The 19,520-nt window shown below is 45.3% G+C and overlaps 1 long non-coding RNA gene across 1 annotated transcript; it reads left to right on the top strand.

Moving 5' to 3' along the window:
• LOC146180063 (uncharacterized) lies at positions 1 to 3,415 on the top strand. Its single transcript, XR_014700783.1, has 2 exons — positions 1 to 484; positions 580 to 3,415. It is a non-coding gene; the product is annotated as an uncharacterized LOC146180063 (long non-coding RNA).
• Positions 3,416 to 19,520: the final 16,105 nt, after the last annotated feature.

Here is a 19,520-nt window from a genome sequence, read left to right as displayed (position 1 = left end):
AGTGTCTAAAGGTACGTCCGACGGATCCATTCGATTCTCGTAAAGATACGGCGGACGTCGATATACAGGCTCATGGCTATATGCACGTCGAACGCAGCCCCATTCCGCTTGCTACGCGTGAATGGATCTCATCCTCTATGATATCAGCTAGCCGCGACTCTCGATGAGGTGCTACGAAGAGTGCATCCGTTCTAACATAGATCACGGTCTTCACTTAGGGTTGTGTACGGCAAACATCGCTGTCAAGCACATAGCTGCAGGCGATATGCTACGTACTGCACCAGCTCCACCAGCTGGCATCGAGATACGCACATTCACGAGCAGCTTTCGCTTCGCACTAAACTATCACCTCGATCTGCCCGTAATGCGAGCGAGCTATTCCTAGCATTTACGCTGTCTTAGGTCCTGCATCGACCTCTGAAGATCTAGCGCCGGCACAACACACACACACCTCGTCGTGCAGCTGAACATTCGGCAGTCCAAAGTATGTATGTGAAATGGCATTATGCTCGTTCCTCACATGCAGACCGAGGAAACAGGATGTTTTTAGCTAAATTCTTCGTTTAAATTCTACCTCAGAGCCGTGGCAGAAGACATGCCGAATCTACTAGAGGCCTGCACATCGACTCGTCGAGGCGAAGACCTACTGCACCGCACCGCAAGAGTGCACAACCGGAAAGCCGGAAGCGTGAATGATCCGAATTCCCTGTGAACAGCAATGTTCTTTGGTATATAGAGGATTACTAGACTAAAGTGCTTAGGCTGCATCTTTTTCTTGTCGTTGAAGTTTGCGTACATGTAGTTTAAACCCCCGCATGCTCGAGGTTAGCGTGACCCGACTGAACGGCCGCGCAGCTTTGAAACGATCGGGATCGATATGCATGCATCGCCGGGCTTAGGTACGCGGTAGAAAATGTGCGCTGCACATTTCGTTGAAGAAGCTGACTCTTGGAATTTTGCAGTGTGCCATGCAAGCGATCGTTGCTACAACCACGCATCCATGTTCCCACGGCTGGCCTACCCCGAGGCGCATAAATGTTCAACCGTGGACGTATCAATGATCGAAGAGAGGACAGATTTTCACAATATTGGGCGCGAAATCGATAGCTACCAGTGCTCAGTGTTAGAGAAATTCTGCCTTGATCATGCGCAATTCAGTGTTTCAGGTGTGGTCAGTAGCTATATAAGTTTGAACAGTTCGCCTTTCAAGTCAGCGGCGCCAGCGATGGATCGGCGGAGCGATTTTCCACGCTACACCGCTGTCTTGCTAGAAAGCCTATCTAGGCGGCGTTTGACATTCACCTGCATTTTGTTGGCCCCGTAATTGAAAGCAACGCCTTCAGAAACGCGTTAAATGTTCAAAAATGTATTCTCTTCAACAGTTTCACTCCAGGCTGTCAAAGCAGGCGGACGTTGATAAAACAGAGCACTCCAGTCTTTAGAAATCTGTACAATCACCTTCAGTTTGTAAAATTATTGGAATAGGTCACTTTACGATCGCTGGGACATAGACCCTCATGACAGCGCTTTCACGTGAATAAGGACCACACCAGGCCGAAAGCTTGTCTCATATAACATAGCTAACCAAAGTATACCTTACAGCATTGTGTTGATTTTTATGGTGCCTAAGCGACTAATGCTGCCATGCACCCAGAACAAGGTTTAATGTACTTATTTTGTGTGTAATGACTAAAATGTTCTTTAGGATGTAGCTTGTTTAGGAACATTTTAGGAAACCAAAAATGCAGGAAATTTGCACGTCTCTCCTAGGATCATGCTGGGATGGAAATGGATCTGTTGGAAATTGTACAAAATGTTTCCTCTTTTCTCGACTCTGGCGCATGTGTAAGATATGGTTTATTGTTAGTTCATCTCCACACTCCTTGCATATTGGTTTGTCCTCTTTCATAAGTATGAAGCTGTGTGTGAGGTGTGGGTATGTGTTTTGTGAAGATGACCTAAAATGGCTTCCATGTTGCGTTTTTGATTACTGCATGATTTCCATCCCTTAATGACAGGTTTGACAAGTGTAGTTTGTAGTTTATTTCAATGTTTCAAAAATCCTGCCATTTCACTCTCACTTTTCTTTGTACAAGCTTCTTGGTATCTTCATGCAGCATATTCACCCTCTGTAATTTAGCATTGCGTCAAGGTAACCTGGTTATTTCTTTTCATCGCCTTTCAAGACTACTGTCCCGATTTCATAAAGTTTCTGACGACAGGAACTCCTTGGAAGTCATAGAAATAAATGAGATCCACAATCATGAGCTATCTAGGGTATGCATATACATGTCCATCGCTCAGTGGAATGGCGTCAGTACGCTGTTAGAACAGGTCTTGAGATAACAACAACCATTGTCTGAGGTGGTCCTTTAATGGGCATTGAAATGCTATGTAACTACAGGTACTGATAGAACTCTTGATCATGTTATGTGATGATGCGATCCTTGCATGAATATAGGTATACATTTCAGAATCTTCAGTGCACCACTTGACCATTTGCCACCAGTTTGTGTGAAAATGTATTTTTCATGCATGTTAACCAGTGTTTAACAGATGACCCCTGTGCACAAGCCAAAAGTGCCACGAGCCAAATGTCACGAGGCCACACGACATGGCAGGAGCTGTTAAGCCAAGCTTACAAAGTTATATTTGAAATACTTCAGCTTCAACGTTTCAGCTCCAATTAAGAAAGGTTGAGGCTTACAGAGGTCTATGCCAGGTTGTCTATCACCTAACAGGGCAGCCTACGACCGTATGCTAATGAGTATATCTGAGATAACAGAGACATGAATTAAGGAATTAGTAGTAATGTTTGTAACAAAGGGCATGTAAATTAACGAGAATCCACAGTGGGATCTGCAGACAAGAACCATTAACGCTGGCACACCATACCCTTACAGGTGGAGATTAGGAGTCTCCCTAATTTTTTGTCTGCTCAAAGCTTGTCATTTCCTTCGTTCTTCCAGATGAGGAAGATGTGAAAATGATAGCATCTAAAATGCCAGAGACCGTCGTTAACAAGGATGCTGATCCCAACAGCGTAAAAAGGAATTTCAGAAAAGATGGGTGACTAGTAATGCTGGCAACAGTTGAAACTAAGTGGAAAGGCATGAAATTGAAATGCAACATATGCAGAGATATGTTGCGAGACGACCAGTCTGTGGTGTGCGACATCTGTCTCCGTTAGTTCCATCAAGTGATTGGTCAAAGCAGATGGGGCTTGTGGTTTTGTGATAAGCGCAGTGTAGTAGCATAGATGCAACCTTGCCCATTAATAATTCGAGTGGAGTAAGTGCATTGTTTTGTTTTGTTCATGGTTTCCATGAAAACATTATGAGAAATTTTTTCCTAGAGAATGTTTGCTGAAATGTGAATATAATGTGCAATAAAACTAATGTTTTCTTGCTGTTTACTTTTCCTTGTATACATTAGTTCTGTGAAGAAAACCACAGGCTAGAAAGAAATGTAATGGCATGCATTTTGATACTTGGCCCCGTTGTGCTGGCTCAGTAGTTAGAGTGCTTGGCTGCTGAACCCAAAGATGCAGATTTGGTTCCAGCCACAGCAGGGACATTTTAATAGAGGCGAAACAATAGGCCGTCATGCACCGTGCGGTGTCAGTGCATGTAAAAGAACCCCAGATGGTCAAAATTATACCGGAGCCCTCAACTATTGTGTTCCTCATAGCCGTAGTTATTTTGGGATGCTAAACCAGATATATATCACATCATACTCTGAGTAAGATGCTATTCATGGTCAGTTAATCATACACTAAATGATCAATTTTTTTTCTGCATGGTACAGCAGCTGTTGTACAATTTTACTTTAGCCTTCATGAAGAATATCACACTGGCTCCACATGGCCTTCTGTTGACCCTTGATATGCGTCACAATCACACACCCGAGTATGTATTTGTCTAAAGGCACCTATGCATGCAAGGAGGGGACCGTTACTTTCCACTTGTCAGAACTGAAATGCATGATCCACGTCAATTCTGTAATTCAACTGCTTGCTATTTGAACTGTCCAGCATTGATGCAAGTTTCAAAGAACTGCAATTAGCAAATTAATCTAAGCAGCAAACCATGCCAAGAACTGCTTCGGTTTCATCTTTAGCAACTGTTTGGGAACTAAAATTAGCCAAATGTTGCAAAACATAGATGAGAGGTTACAAAATCTAAAAAACAATGCAGCCTACCTGTGGCATGTAGGGTTTCACATCCTAAAGTGACATATGTAGCTATGAAGAATACCGTAGTGGAGAGCTCCAGACTAATTTGACTGCCTGGGCTTTGTACTTTGAATTGACATCTTGCAGAAAACAGAAGCATTTGCATTTCACCTGCACCAAAGTGCGACTGCCATCCTTGGGGCAAGTAGCCTAACGTGCCACTAAGATGTCGCAGCGTGTACGTACATGCTATACATGTCAACCTTTCTAGCATTAAAGCTGTCACATGCATGGCAGATATTCATGTTCAGCTTTGGACTGACAAGTTTAAAAGTGTACTATTTGTGTTTGTCTAGCATGAAAAACAAAGGAAACTAAGGAAAAACGAAAAAAAAAAAATGAACATAATATGTTGAAAAAGCATTAGTCAGTAACACATAAAGCATATTCGTTCCTTTATTAATGATAAAGTGGCCTTCAACAATAGTACAAAGCCTGAACATTTAGAAAGGTGCTGTGCCAGGCAGCTATTTTACAGAAACCTGAACCATTTCACCTGTAGTAATACGCATCCCGGCGGTGTGGGCTGGGCACTTATTTTTCGGTGCACTCCAACATGCGAAAACTGCATCGTGCATTCCCATTTTCCGAGTTTTGAGCTCTGTAGTACAGGCTAACAAATTGTCGATGACTTATTTTCGTCTGATTGTTGCACAGCGCGTGTAAATAAATTACCACTGCACCTAATAAACACTGACATGCACGTGCAACATCGCCGATCATAAACGGACACACTGATGTCCGTCCGGACATCGGCGCACTCATCACAGCACTCTTCGTAGTCTCACATAGCACTCTAGTAGGACGTAATCCGTAATCACAGCATCTCACGGTAAGCACAAACCACACCTCCAGTTGTACAACAAACACGAATGACGCGATGCTTGGGCTAGAGACACGCCGGCGGTGCCCAGCTTTTTCAGCGCCGCTTGTACTACGTAGAACTTGCAGCACCAAACCTCAATGCGAGCAGAAAGCGATGCGTTACGTGACGCATCTCATCACAGATGGAAGTGAGGAAACTTTGAAGAATCAAAACTACATAATTACATAACGACCGTCGTAGACGTTAATCCACATAATAACGAGGACCAAATGAGCGGGCGTGCGGGCCGCGGGCTGGCCGTCAACACCGCGATTACATGCGCTTGCGCTCTGGTCGTGCTTGCCACCCTGCCGCGGTCCAACTCACGTAAACCTATCATCATGCCATCACGTAGTATATCACCCATTCTAGGCACTATTCTTGCCACTGTACTATTCTTTGTAATTTCACATTTCACGCATGCAGTATGTAGTACATACTTCTTACACCTCGCACGTACACCTCATACCAACTTCGATTTGGCTACATATGGCTACCATGTTGTTGCTACAACCACATCTGAGTCCGGCTTTCCCGACGGATCCCAAGGCCCATATCGGAGAAAAATGCGTTGGGTCCGTCGGAAGAACCCTACCGATCGGGTCCGTCCGCCGTACCTCTGAAAAATATTTCCCGGATCCGTCGGACGGATCCCGAAGAAAAACGCACCGGGTCCGTCGGACGTACCTTTAAGACCATTGATCGGGTCCGTCCGACGTACCTTTAGCCACAGCCTTTATTAAATACAAAACAATGGAGGTAAAATTACGGTTAACACCTTTTTTGAATCTACGTAGTTAGAGATTGGCGAACAGTATAAATCAGTTTATGAACATAACTCGACCGTACTTTTCTTCGCTTGCTTATTCCATTCTTTTACTCAGTTTCCACGTTAGTGATTTATTCGATAGAGAAGCGCAGTACGGGGCGCTGTTGCATTTCCTCCATTAAGTGGTTAAGAATACCCTATGAATTTTTATATTTTTCTCCCATTCGCTCAACCGAACGCAGGATTCGCTTTCCCTGCTCTATAATTACGCTATCCAAAGTGAGAAAACTGTTACTCCGGCGCCTTCAATTCAATAACGATGACTTAATGATTGAGTAATGTAGTACTCACTCCCCAATATTTAAATATAAAGTGCTACTTCAACCTTTTCTTCACTTCGTTGTTAGAAATAAATTACGTCAATAGTATCGACAAGCCAATAAATTATTCTGGACTTCGCTTCTGCAGTGATGCAGTGGGCACGGCTTAAGAATAAAGTGCTACGGTGATGCTTCTGGCGACGACGGGGAAACAGTTCGGGCCATGCAAACGGCTCATGCAGGAGAAACGCGCCGCGCGATATCAGCAGGTTGCTATCGCAACGGCGTCGTCGATGTATGTGTTTTTTCTTCCAGTGAAGATTCACCGCTACATCCACGCTGACGCTGCGATCAGCGGCCCGGTTCGGAGGACCGTGACTGGTACCTTATCTGGAAACTTGCGTCCAGTGCCTCGGCCGTGCTGTGTCCCCACCTAAATATTCTTACACCGTGATGTAGATAGATAGTGCACGAAGTAGACTGCGAGTTTGTGGGCACGCGTGCCATTGACCTTGCGCGTGCTGCGCTCCATCTTCTGCATTCTAAATTCTGACCGATTCAGGCAAGTATCCGACAAGATGCGTTGAGAAATGTGAGCTTGAGCAAGGGGCAGAAGGGATGAGTGCCAAAAACGGTAAAGCTGTGATATCGTACCGTTGAAGACCAATTTAATGTCAATATTTTTTTCAACGCCTGCGCACTTCATTTTCGTTGGATCGGCATTCCAGACAAAACAAGCATACCTGCCTCTTACTGCACTTAGCTGCCTTTGACAAACAACATTTGTTGTGATAGCATGGTCGCTTGGTCACCAGAGCACATGGAAGAAGGAGACAACTTCTTCCTTCCTCCATGCCAGAGCAAGACGCTGGAAAATCTCATGGAGATAGTGTTGAAGCTGTGTGAGCAAAGTGCATTTTTTTTTTTTTTTTGTTGGCGAGCGTACTATATGATGGTGGCGCAGCAACAAAGGCCCTTGATTACTTGCTCATCTATGTAGAGTGCTAACATTTGGTGTGAGAGTATTCATTTTTTGTGTGTGAGTATTTCCGGTTTGTATACGCGTCTAAGCTGGTGAGTAAAAAGGACTATCCATGCAAAAGAAACAAAGGATTGTGAGGTGGTCAGTTCGAAACCCGCCGCCGGACACCCACCGGTAAAATTGGGTACAAGCGTCCCCCGGCCCGGCGCCCGGCTCTTTCAGGGGTGTGCGTTTGGGAGAGGCTCTGCTAACCCTGCTGTGCTCCTTCGGGGGCCTAGTTTCGAACAACCATGGTCTGCAAAGGCCGTGTTCTATATATGAACGCTGATAAATTTTTGAATTGTTGCAGAGGCCAATCACATCACAAAAACTGTCACAAACGTATCGTCTAGCCGCGCTCCTATTGGTCGATTCTGACCGGCGGACTTGTCAACCAATAGGAGGGGTGCTGATTGACAGGTTTGTGACAATTTTTGTGATGTGACAGGAGCGTAATTCGATTCTGATGTAAGAAATGCAACAAAAATGAGTGGCTAGTTTGTTACCCCCTTCATTTGAAACAAGGTCAACTGGACCGAATATACGGTCAAGACATTGGCATGTGTTCATGGTAGTGATAGAAGCAATATGAAATGAAATGCCTCGTGGCGACGTAAGCCAATCGAATACTTATGCGTGTTGTGAACACCTGTGGCACACTCTCACGCTTTTTCATGCCATTTACTTTTGTGTTGATGTAACAGCTGTGCATGTGTAACTGTTTGGCGATCCAGGTAGAACGAGAGGAAGAAGATGGATTGCATGGTATGAAAGAACACTGCACAAGGATAGAAGGGGGAAGCCTCAGTTCGCAGGTCGTGCCAACGTTTCGACAAGTGGACTTGTCTTCGTCTGGGCTATCGTTTAGTGAGTATTTTGCTTTTTAAATCAGTGACTGTTCTCAAAATTCTTATGCAAAAGGGCCGGCCTCCAGTTTTTCGATAAGCCACAAGTGCTCTACCATCCCGTAGCGCCACGGGCTCCGTGCTTGTTTTCATATTGCTTCCGCCTGTACATTTGCCACCATGACAGTGCTACACAATTAAATGATTATAATTCATTGATGTAAAGCAATAGCCTGAAAGGATAATAAAAAGCATTGGTTACTGTTTTTGGAAATGCCCTGCACATCTTTCTCATCTAATTGGGTGGGCACCCAATCACTGTTGCAGTTGAGAGTCGAAATAGTTTCATGATTGATTGTTCATGTGGTGGCATCCTGTGACGGATTATGGATGAATTGATACAGTCAGCTGATCATAGATTCCGTTCAACTGACTAGCGTCGTATCATGACGGTTAACTTAGTTGAGGCATTGTAAAGGCTTCTGTCACAAAGTAAGGGATACGGTTGCCACTGAAGTAATCGAGAAGGCACCGTTTGGCAAAACTCGTTTCAGCAAAGCTGATGTATGGACGAGGTCATAGTGATTCATTGCAAAAACCTGTCGAAAAGACACAACGTGACAACAGGCGCGAACAGTGCAATGGCTGGATGGACAACTGAAATCGTATTATGAAAAAAAAGGCAAAGTAACACTACAGGAAGATGCCTGTGTACATGCCCCAAACAGTGAAGGAACAAACACCTAATAATTAAATGACGATCACCATTGTGCTAGCATATCACCTAGAAAACACAGTTGCTTTTTGTGAAGATTGACCGACAGCTTTGCAGTAAACATGGTGTTTGCTGTAGAGATTTAGTAGCGCTCAGCTGTTTCTCTGAGGATCTGTTTACTACTTCTGTGCACCACTGAAGCCTCACGGAAGTCAAACATGCAAAGTGACAGGTCATCTTCCGGATTAGATTTGCAAGTTTGGCTGTACAAAGAAATTTTAGAAGATGCCTTCGCCCCTAACGAGTTAAAAGTGCTCACTCGAGAGTACATTGAGGCATCTGCCTGGTTTCTTTCTTCCACAAGGCAGCAGACTGTGGTAAAACACCCTCTTCTTGCAAGCCGTGCATCAGGTTTTATGGAATGGTTTCATCTAGTCTCAGTCTTCTTTTAACAGCGGTGCAAAGGCCACCAACCTTGTTCTTGGCTGTGAAAAGAACACTCTGTGAACAACAGGTGTGAAAGAACAGACATACCTCAACATGGCACGACTTTCATAAAGCTGACGCGTTGAAGGCTTTCCCATAACATCATCATTCACCAAACTCAAGTGATCGACTCTGAAGTGGCTTCTCTTACCTGAGGCTGCATCCCCAACACACATGGTCTTGCCCATTGCTCATGTCCAAATCAAAAATTTAATTCTTTAACCAGCGGCACGGAGTGGACATCCAGGTGGCGTGCAGAAGGCAGACTGGACGGGGGCGTTGACTGGACTGGACGTGGTGTCTCATGCGGTGTCTGGTGATCAGTGTTCCGTGTGCTTGGGTTAGGACTAGGGCTGGTTGGACAACTGCCATGCTGACCGCATGTAGTTGAGGTTAATAAAAGTGTATTAACACCTGTAACACACTGGAATGTTTTTTTACGCAATCAGAAGTGCCTTGAATTGTATTCTGTGTTCCTGAATTTTGTCCTCTTTGTTGCGTCCTCAGTTTTTGTCCTTTTGTTGTATAGTCACTTTATACTGTTCAATCTTTTTGTCATAATGCCCCTCCTGCTAGGGCCAGAGCATTTGCCTGCAGCATGGTTAATAAAGAAAGTAAAATTTCTATTGCCAGTCCAGCCTCTGTCTTGTTTTCTTCTGTTCTCGTGTTGCATCTTTTCAGCTCGGTTTTGCTATGAAACTGATTGCTTCTGTTTTTTTGGCCTGCCTGAAATGAGATACATGTACTTCATTTAACCATGGTTGCCTTTTGCACTACAACCCAGAATTCTTGTGGCGTCCATGGTATGAAAGGCACACCTGGAAACGCAAAGTTGCATTTCTGTTACTCTGAGGTACTTTTTTCTGCATCAAGCATGATGTATATATATATTGTTAAATGTGAATGCCTATCCTGAGAACAAAGTTGCCTAAACTGGATCAGTAAGAGCACTGGTAACTTGAGAGCTCAAGAGCAAAAGAGCCCTGTTCTCTTGAGCCTACAGCTCCTGCTTCAACAGTTATATGACCTTTGCAATTTACTGTCGTGCAGAGTTTGTCGCTGATGTCTGTGCTGCATAGCACGTTATATTGTGTGATATCAAGGAGCGAAGAGGCATGGGTCAGTCTACTGTGGTCACTATGTTAATTCAGCAAGGCATTCCAGCATGACAGGAAGAGTAAATTTATGTTACTTCTATAACATTGCAACCCATGTAACCTGTAACGCTTGTTCGGTGCAAATATCAGCTCGTTAATAGCAATACCATGACGTAGTATTTTGCATATACTTGCAATTTCATTGTCTTGCACTCACTTGCTATGTTTGTTGCAGTGTAGTGGCGATTTTTGCGGCCATCTTGAGTGTGATGCCTAGAATTCACTGAATCCTGTGATAGTCGGAATGAAGAGAGATAACTCATTGGTACACAGGGATCAAGGGGCCAGCTAACCCTCTCTCAGCATCAGTGCAGGTAGCCTTTGTTGTGAAAGCGGCTAGGTTATGCTGCACAATTTGAGTACATATTGCATTGAAAAAATATCAAGGCCTTCTTGGTTAGCCCAAAATATCGCACAGACAGAGCTTTCATGCTTACCTTTTTATGAGTCCAGCATTTAGTAATGACAGTCTTTTTTGCGCCTGTGATATATATGAAAAAAAAAAAACACTTCACAAGAATAAAAAACACATTGTGTACGATTTAAGAGTAATTTTGCATGTCGTTTTGGCAAGGTAAATATTTTTGAATATTTTCAGATCTCTAAAAGAAGCCTTTCCTTGGGAAAAAAAATGTTTGGTCCATTGCTCTTTGAGTGTGTGATTTTCAGTGTATAACTAAAAAATTTATGTAGCATGTTCCTTGCTTCTCCTGTTTTGGATTTTATTTTACTGATGTAGAACTCTGCAAAGTGTTACTGCAGCTCAAGCGGTCTGACTTTGCAGACAGATACTATTTCTATCATTCTTCTCTCTGGCTGTTCTTTTGTGTGCTATATGTTAAAAAAGAGAGGTTTACGCATGTACTTTTTGCTTACTCATCATATTCATTTGTATCTGTGTTCAAGTTTTGAAGGGATGAAGATATCACTTCTCACCCACTTGCCAGCTGTCCACTGGGATACCCCACTGGTACACTTACCTCAGCACGCCCCTAGCCCTTGTGGACTGGGGGGCGTCCTGAGGTAAGGTCCATGTTTTCTTCCATGTTTGCTGCCATATTTTTATGAGAAGCATAAAATGTGTCTTTTTATCACAAGGTTTATGTTTTTGTTTGCTAATTCTAATGAGAAAAAGTAGTTGTTCTTTATAAAAAAGGTGATTTCAAGCATTTGCTGGTGTGTTTTAGGCTGTTTCAGGGTGAGATCAGGACATCGACAACAAGCGGGCAGCTTGTTTACAAGGCATGTGCAAGAGGTGAAGCCTGCGGAGGTCTGTACCTCTTTTAGTTACATTCTTGACCTAATGGTCATCTTTCAGCTGCATCTCTCTTTGCTGACATTGATTGCATGGCTACCATTAACACCCGCTGTGCCAACTGCCATCATTGTTTGCAGCTGTGAAGGCATCCACATGTGTGCACCTGCAGCTTGTACCGGCAGATTGTAATGAAGTTTATGCGCTCTCTCTGCGAGTGCAGTAAGCAGAATAGATGAATTCTATTGGCCCCTTTTGGACCGCCACCACAGATGCAACACTCTGTGTTTGCAAGTAGCTGCAGGAATGGATTGTCATTCTCAGAATCCAGTTACAACACAGTAAACATTGGTGACACAGTACTTGGTGACTAAGTCACATTGTATTGATTATGCTGGTAGAGCATGTTATGTGCCATAAGGCTAGCAGGCATATAAGGAGGGTGCCTCATACAGCCACGTCAATGCAATTTTTTAGAGCTTACCGAGCATGGAAACGAGCCAAGGTCGAAGCAGCAGTAGCGGCTGCAGCTTCGGCAGATATGCGCATGAAATCTGGTTCAAGGGTAGTTGAACCTCTACAACTTTTTTTGTGCAAGGTCACATATCATATACTTTCGCCACTGAGTGTGCATTCATGCAGAGTTCCTGCAGTTTCATAATTAAGTAATATACTGGATAATTTAGCCTGCACACATGCTGAGTTAATCATGCTACCTAGGTCGCTATGGGGAAACGCCTGGATTTATTGAAAACTTGAGAACGACCAAGTTTGGCTGATAATGCAGTGTTATGCCATTGATAAAAGCTCATTGTCAGTGTTGTGCTCAAAGGTGTGAGTGCACCTAATTTCAGTTATGTGTTCTATGTTTGGAATGATGCATGGTGCATTAAAAACATGAATAGCATTGCGGATTGTGCAAAAAAAGCAGTAAATAATTTATAGTTAAATTTTTTGTCATTTGATCTCAGTTTCAATTTGAGTTATTTCTGAATGAAGAATTGAATTCAAATTAAGCATCTTAAGCAGCACAACTCTTGCATAAGCCTGCTCGAAAGTGGAAATCGCAACAACGAATAAACGGTGATTATTTCACAGTTTTTTATGACTCATGAGACCACAACTCATCTGTGACATTGCAGCCATCGAATCCGGAAACAGCATTGCTTTAGAAAAAAATGCGGTTATAAATTTAACAGATGCGCATGAACTCAATGTCATGAGTCATGTCTTGCACACTGTTCCAAAGAAAAGCTGTACATCCAAGATTTCGGTGTCTCTACTTATTTGAATAACTCAAACAATGTTTTGTAGATCTGTGATTTACATTTGATATGGTGTTGTCCTTTTGCTATGCTTCTGTCTGTGTGTAACATAGTTCTCTTCATGTCTTGTGCATTGATTCTTGCAGTGGTACAAAAAGTGGCTAGGGGCATTGTTTATGGGTGTTTTCTCTTTTCGTGTTCTGCCAATAAATTAATAAATAACCACATGTCTGCAGTTGAAAGTAGCTTTTACTTTCCACTATTCTTTCATGGAGACTATTTTCATGATGTGAGTTGCACGCTGCATTTACGCAGGCAGGCATCTCTGGCCTGGCCAGGAAACGCAGGCAGGCATCTCTGGCCTGGCCAGGAAACTTCGTTCAACCACGGAGGTGTTCACTTTGCCCCGGGGCTCCTCAAGCCATGGCGTTGTATGGGAGTAGGTGTAGGAGTAAGTGATCGCTCGCTGCTTAGCTGACGCTCGTTGGGTCATGACCGAAGCAGAAACTGAAGCACACACAGGACTTTTACCATTATGTAACATGAGTGGAAACTGCAGTGCCACTGATGACTGTGGCCCTTCGAGTCCTCTCGGCGCTGCGGCTGAGCGTGCTGCCAAAGCCGAGGCGCAGCGTTGACGACGCGAGGATCCTGCAGTGCGAGCTGCTGAAGCAGAAGCGAAACGGAGGAAGCGACAAGACCCCGCTGTGCGAGCTGCATGTAGCCGAGGCGCAGCGTCGACGACGTCAGGATCCCAGAGTGCGAGCTGCCGAAATAGAAGCAAAACGGAGAAAGCGAGACGACCCTGCTGTCCGAGCTGCCGAAGCGGAAGCAAAGCGGGAAAAGCGAGAAGATCCCGCAGTGCGTGCTGCCATAGCTGAGGCACAGCATCGACGAAGGGAAGATCCCGTAGTGCAAAATGCTGAAATAGAGGCAAAACGGAGAAAGCGAGCAGATCCCGCTGTGAAAGCTGCTGAAGCAGAGACACACCGCCTCAGGCGCGAGGACCCTGCGGTCCGGGCTGCTGAAGCGGAGGCAAAGCGCTAGAGCAGAACGGAAAAGGGTGCACTAAAAGCATTGCTCCGAATCCTCACTTCTTTCCTCTCTGCACGTTCCAGCCGCCTTCAGTGCGACACTGACCAGGAGTAGAGCAGTTGTCTGCGGCTTCTTTTCATCAGGTGAAGCTGTTGGTTGTCGGGCCTTTTTTTTTTTGTGTGGGTTTTATCTGACCACAACGATATGGTAGCTCATGACTATCCTAGCGCTTGTAATAAGGGAGTAATTGCTCACTAACATCTACCCAAGCGCAGCCATACCGCTACAAAGGAAAGCTGTACAGCACGTCCTGGTCAGCTCAGTTGGTAGATCGACTGCCCCAGAAAGGTGGCGGTCCTGTGTTCGATCCCCGGATGAGTGCAAATTTTTCTTTGACTATGGAGTTTCTCGAAAAGCTGTATAGCTTTCCTCTGTAGCCGTGTGGTTGCGTTTGGGCACACCTAAAGAAGTGCAAAGTGAGATCAGGATACTGAGCCAAGTTGTGAGGGCCTGAGCGTCTCTGGATGCTTTGTGGGAAAAGCTGGGTATCATGAAGGAGGTGGCTGCGATGAATACCTGCTTACACGACACTTTCGATTGTGATTATATGTTGATAGAAATCGAGCTCGATGCATAAACCAGCTCCGCCGGGGTGATGCAGTGGTAAGACGCCAGACTACTGGGCCAGAGTTCCCGGGTTTGAACCCGACCACAGGGACTGCGTTTCGACGCAGGCGAAACGAAGTGGTGTCCATGTGCTGTGCGATGTTACTGCACGTTAAAGATCTCCAGGTGGTCGAAATTACTCCGTAGCCCTCCACTACGGCTTCCCTTTCTCTCTTTCCACTTTCACTCCCACCTTCCTTCCCTTATGGCAGGGTTCAGGTGTCCACAGAGCAAGTGTGACAGATACTGCACCTTTCCCTTCCTGTGAACCAATGATTATTTTTATAAACCAGTTACTAAATGTCGAATTCAGTCACAATTGTCCATGATCCTCCTCTGCCGTCTCTACCGCGGTCAAATTATTGTTGCCACCCTCGTTCCCTGAAATTAATCAAACATACTAACTAAAAGTAAAGATCTCTAAACATTTATTACAGAACACATACAGTTTTAAAATAAATAAGTTAGTATTTAAATTTATGTGATTTGATTTGCAAACTACGTTAAAACTCTTGACACCACATGTGTGTTTTGGAAGTTGTAAACAAAAGTTTGTGCTTGAGCATGCTTCCTAGATTCCACGTGTGCTAGCCGTCTGGTGTCAAGCCTGCATGCACAAACCTGCGTTGGGCATGAACCATTTAGGATTTCTCACTTGTGTCTGGACAGAGCTTTAATAGTGACACGTGACTGTGGTGATAAAGATAGTAATAACCTGCCTAACCAGTATGACTGCCAACATGTCTTCGAATACATTGTGCAGTTCTTGGTCTCTCGTTGATCAGCTCCCATTGCTGCAAATATCCCCCCACATAGGCATCTGTTAAAGGAGATGTTTACGGGTACTGTGTGATACCATGGACTTCGAACACCCACGCTTAGCCGTTCGAGGCATCACCGTGTCTAAGGATTCATTGATGAATTGAATGCGTAAAGACGTTAGAATATCGCGCTGGAATTTAAGAGAGCAGTCTGGCGCCTTTGAAGTGCCGAAACCTCTTCTATCTGGATACCTGGACCTATACATTACTGGCGAAATCTGTTGACAGCTTGTATGCATGAAACCTTAAAAGCTGAGATGAATTAGCGCAACAAGGAAATCAGGAACAACACTCTTGCACATCTTTTATGCGAAAAGGCGATACGCAGTCCATCTACAGGCAAATTTAACACACCGTGAGCGATATATTTCGTCTGCCTTAGCACCTGGTACTGATTTGCAATCTTCCATTGCACGCTAAATAAGATATTTTAAAATTCAGGCGTGCCGCTGATCAAAAGTGCGCCTAGCGCGACAACCACGCGAGAGCAGATTAACACAAGCCTCAAGAAAAGAAAAAAAAACTCAAGGGATGTAACTTGCTGCTTCTTTTCTTTTACACCCTTATTTTAATTTTGCGTACAACAAGGGGCACAGCAGTAAGTCGATATTATCGGCAACAATGAGCATTAACGCAGCCGGCTGCTGAACCCTCTATGCCGCTTGCCACTCCTCAATGCAGCTACCCTCGAATATGGCGGAAACACGCGCGGCGGCCGATAGATTGCAGCAATTTTGCATAAGGTCTATAGATCCTGCAGTTGCCTCTTTTCAGCGGAGGAAAGGCTAGAATTGATGTCGACAGCATGTATGACATCCGGTTCGGTGCTAGGCGCAGCTTCCTCGGAAGCAAAACATTCGGCGACATCCTGCAGATTGTCGACGTAAGCAATGGCAGTGCCACGTACGGAACAGATGTCGGAGTTCATTGGAGAAATTGATGACAAGCACCTCTGCCATGAAGCAAACAAAAACCTCTTGCCACAGAAACCCCCAAGGTGAGTGAAACGTTAAGCTCAACAACCTGGAGGCCATAATGTAGCTCGTCGCAGGTAACTCTGGCGAGGATGCTGGCACATGGGGGCACTGTGAGGTTATTGGCAACTCGCAGCGCAGAGTGGGACTCACGGTACTCATGCTTTTCGGTGGCCAGTTTAGAGGAAAACGTCACCAAACGTTTCGGGAGATCTATAGTGGCACTGTGTCCACGAAGGAAGTCGATGCCAAAAATAAAATCGCGAGAGCATTCACGTAGAACAAGAAACGTTGCGACAAATGTGCAGCCTCGTACCTGTACACATACCCAGGGCTGTACACATACCCAGTGGTGCAACCACATGTCTGCCTGCCGTACATATGTCTGGTTCATTCCATGGCGTCATCACTTTTCTCAGTGTCCTTGTAAGCCGCCCGCTAAGGATAGAATAATCGGCTCCCGTATCAACTAAAGCACTAACCTCCTTCGTGTCGACGATAACAGGGATGTTCAGGGAGACCCGGCCCCGACCAGGGCCTGTCAACGTCGGTTCGGAGTGAAGCGAGCGGTGCGGCGGCGGAAACTGGGCGGCAGTTGGGTGGTCGGCGTCGGGGCAGTTCAATCAGTTCAATGTCGATGGCAAGTCGGAGAGAAGCGAGCAGTGTGGCGGCGGAAGCTGGACGGCAGTTGTGTGCTTTGCGCTGGGGCGATTCAATCGACACGATGGTGATAACTGGTCGGCGACGCGGACGGCATCGGGGCGATCTGGTCTGTGCGGCGAAAAGTGGACGGGCGGACGGCATCGGGGCGATCTGGTCTGTGCGGCGAAAAGTGGACGGGAATGAGCCGTTCGATGTAGGGGCGAACCGAGCGGTGGTGGAAGCTTTGCGGCGAATTGGTGTGCGGTGGCCTCGCCCCCAAAGATCACCCTAGCTAGTTTTCCCGACGAGGGCTCGAGGAACCACGGTGTGCAATGGTATAACGTGGCTCAGAGGGGAAGAGTGACGTGGCAAAAAGGCGAGCGAGATTCGCACCGAGGAGAATGCGGTGGACTACGCTGGCAGGTAACACTCGGCGATGTCTTGAGGCCGCTGCACCAGGCCATGGACGAGGACTGTCGGATGAAAATCCTCTCGAGCCTATCTGGCGATGGTGAAATGTTACGACGGTGACCGGTTTCCTGCCTCGCCACCGTGATAGCATAGAGGACGGTTATCTGAAAGGCTGTGGCTAAAGGTACGTCGGACGGACCCGATCAATGGTCTTAAAGGTACGTCCGACGGACCCGGTGCGTTTTTCTTCGGGATCCGTCCGACGGATCCGGGAAATATTTTTCAGAGGTACGGCGGACGGACCCGATCGGTAGGGTTCTTCCGACGGACCCAACGCATTTTTCTCCGATATGGGCCTTGGGATCCGTCGGGAAAGCCGGATTCAGATGTGGTTGTAGCAACAACATGGTAGCCATATGTAGCCAAATCGAAGTTGGTATGAGGTATACGTGCGAGGTGTAAGAAGTATGTACTACATACTGCATGCGTGAAATGTGAAATTACAAAGAATAGTACAGTGGCAAGAATAGTGCCTAGAATGGGTGATATACTACGTGATGGCATGATGATAGGTTTACGTGAGTTGGACCGCGGCAGGGTGGCAAGCACGACCAGAGCGCAAGCGCATGTAATCGCGGTGTTGATGGCCAGCCCGCGGCCCGCACGCCCGCTCATTTGGTCCTCGTTGTTATGTGGATTAACGTCTACGACGGTCGTTATGTAATTATGTAGTTTTGATTCTTCAAAGTTTCCTCACTTCCATCTGTGATGAGATGCGTCACGTAACGCATCGCTTTCTGCTCGCATTGAGGTTTGGTGCTGCAAGTTCTACGTAGTACAAGCGGCGCTGAAAAAGCTGGGCACCGCCGGCGTGTCTCTAGCCCAAGCATCGCGTCATTCGTGTTTGTTGTACAACTGGAGGTGTGGTTTGAGCTTACCGTGAGATGCTGTGATTACGGATTACGTCCTACTAGAGTGCTGAGTGCGCCGATGTCCGGACGGACATCAGTGTGTCCGTTTATGATCGGCGATGTTGCACGTGCATGTCAGTGTTTATTAGGTGCAGTGGTAATTTATTTACACGCGCTGTGCAACAATCAGACGAAAATAAGTCATCGACAATTTGTTAGCCTGTACTACAGAGCTCAAAACTCGGAAAATGGGAATGCACGATGCAGTTTTCGCATGTTGGAGTGGACCGAAAAATAAGTGCCCAGCCCACACCGCCGGGATGCGTATTACTACAGGTGAAATGGTTCAGGTTTCTGTAAAATAGCTGCCTGGCACAGCACCTTTCTAAATGTTCAGGCTTTGTACTATTGTTGAAGGCCACTTTATCATTAATAAAGGAACGAATATGCTTTATGTGTTAATGACTAATGCTTTTTCAACATATTATCTTCATTTTTTTTTTTCGTTTTTCCTTAGTTTCCTTTGTTTTTCATGCTAGACAAACACAAATAGTACACTTTTAAACTTGTCAGTCCAAAGCTGAACATGAATATCTGCCATGCATGTGACAGCTTTAATGCTAGAAAGGTTGACATGTATAGCATGTACGTACACGCTGCGACATCTTAGTGGCACGTTAGGCTACTTGCCCCAAGGTCGTGATGTTTAATACCAGTGATGGCAGTCGCACTTTGGTTCAGGTGAAATGCAAATGCTTCTGTTTTCTGCAAGATGTCAATTCAAAGTACAAAGCCCAGGCAGTCAAATTAGTCTGGAGCTCTCCACTACGGTATTCTTCATAGCTAAATATGTCACTTTAGGATGTGAAACCCTACATGCCACAGGTAGGCTGCATTGTTTTTTAGATTTTGTAACCTCTCATCTATGTTTTGCAACATTTGGCTAATTTTAGTTCCCAAACAGTTGCTAAAGATGAAACCGAAGCAGTTCTTGGCATGGTTTGCTGCTTAGATTAATTTGCTAATTGCAGTTCTTTGAAACTTGCATCAATGCTGGACAGTTCAAATTGCAAGCAGTTGAATTACAGAAATGATGTGGATCATGCATTTCAGTTCTGACAAGTGGAA

Source organism: Amblyomma maculatum, chromosome 9 (assembly GCF_055883805.1).
Source record: "Amblyomma maculatum isolate TAMU_Amacu chromosome 9, ASM5588380v1, whole genome shotgun sequence".
Lineage (NCBI taxonomy): Eukaryota > Metazoa > Arthropoda > Arachnida > Ixodida > Ixodidae > Amblyomma > Amblyomma maculatum.
The sequence above is the reverse complement of the archived record's forward strand: the minus strand, read 5'-3'. Positions and strand labels throughout refer to the sequence as shown.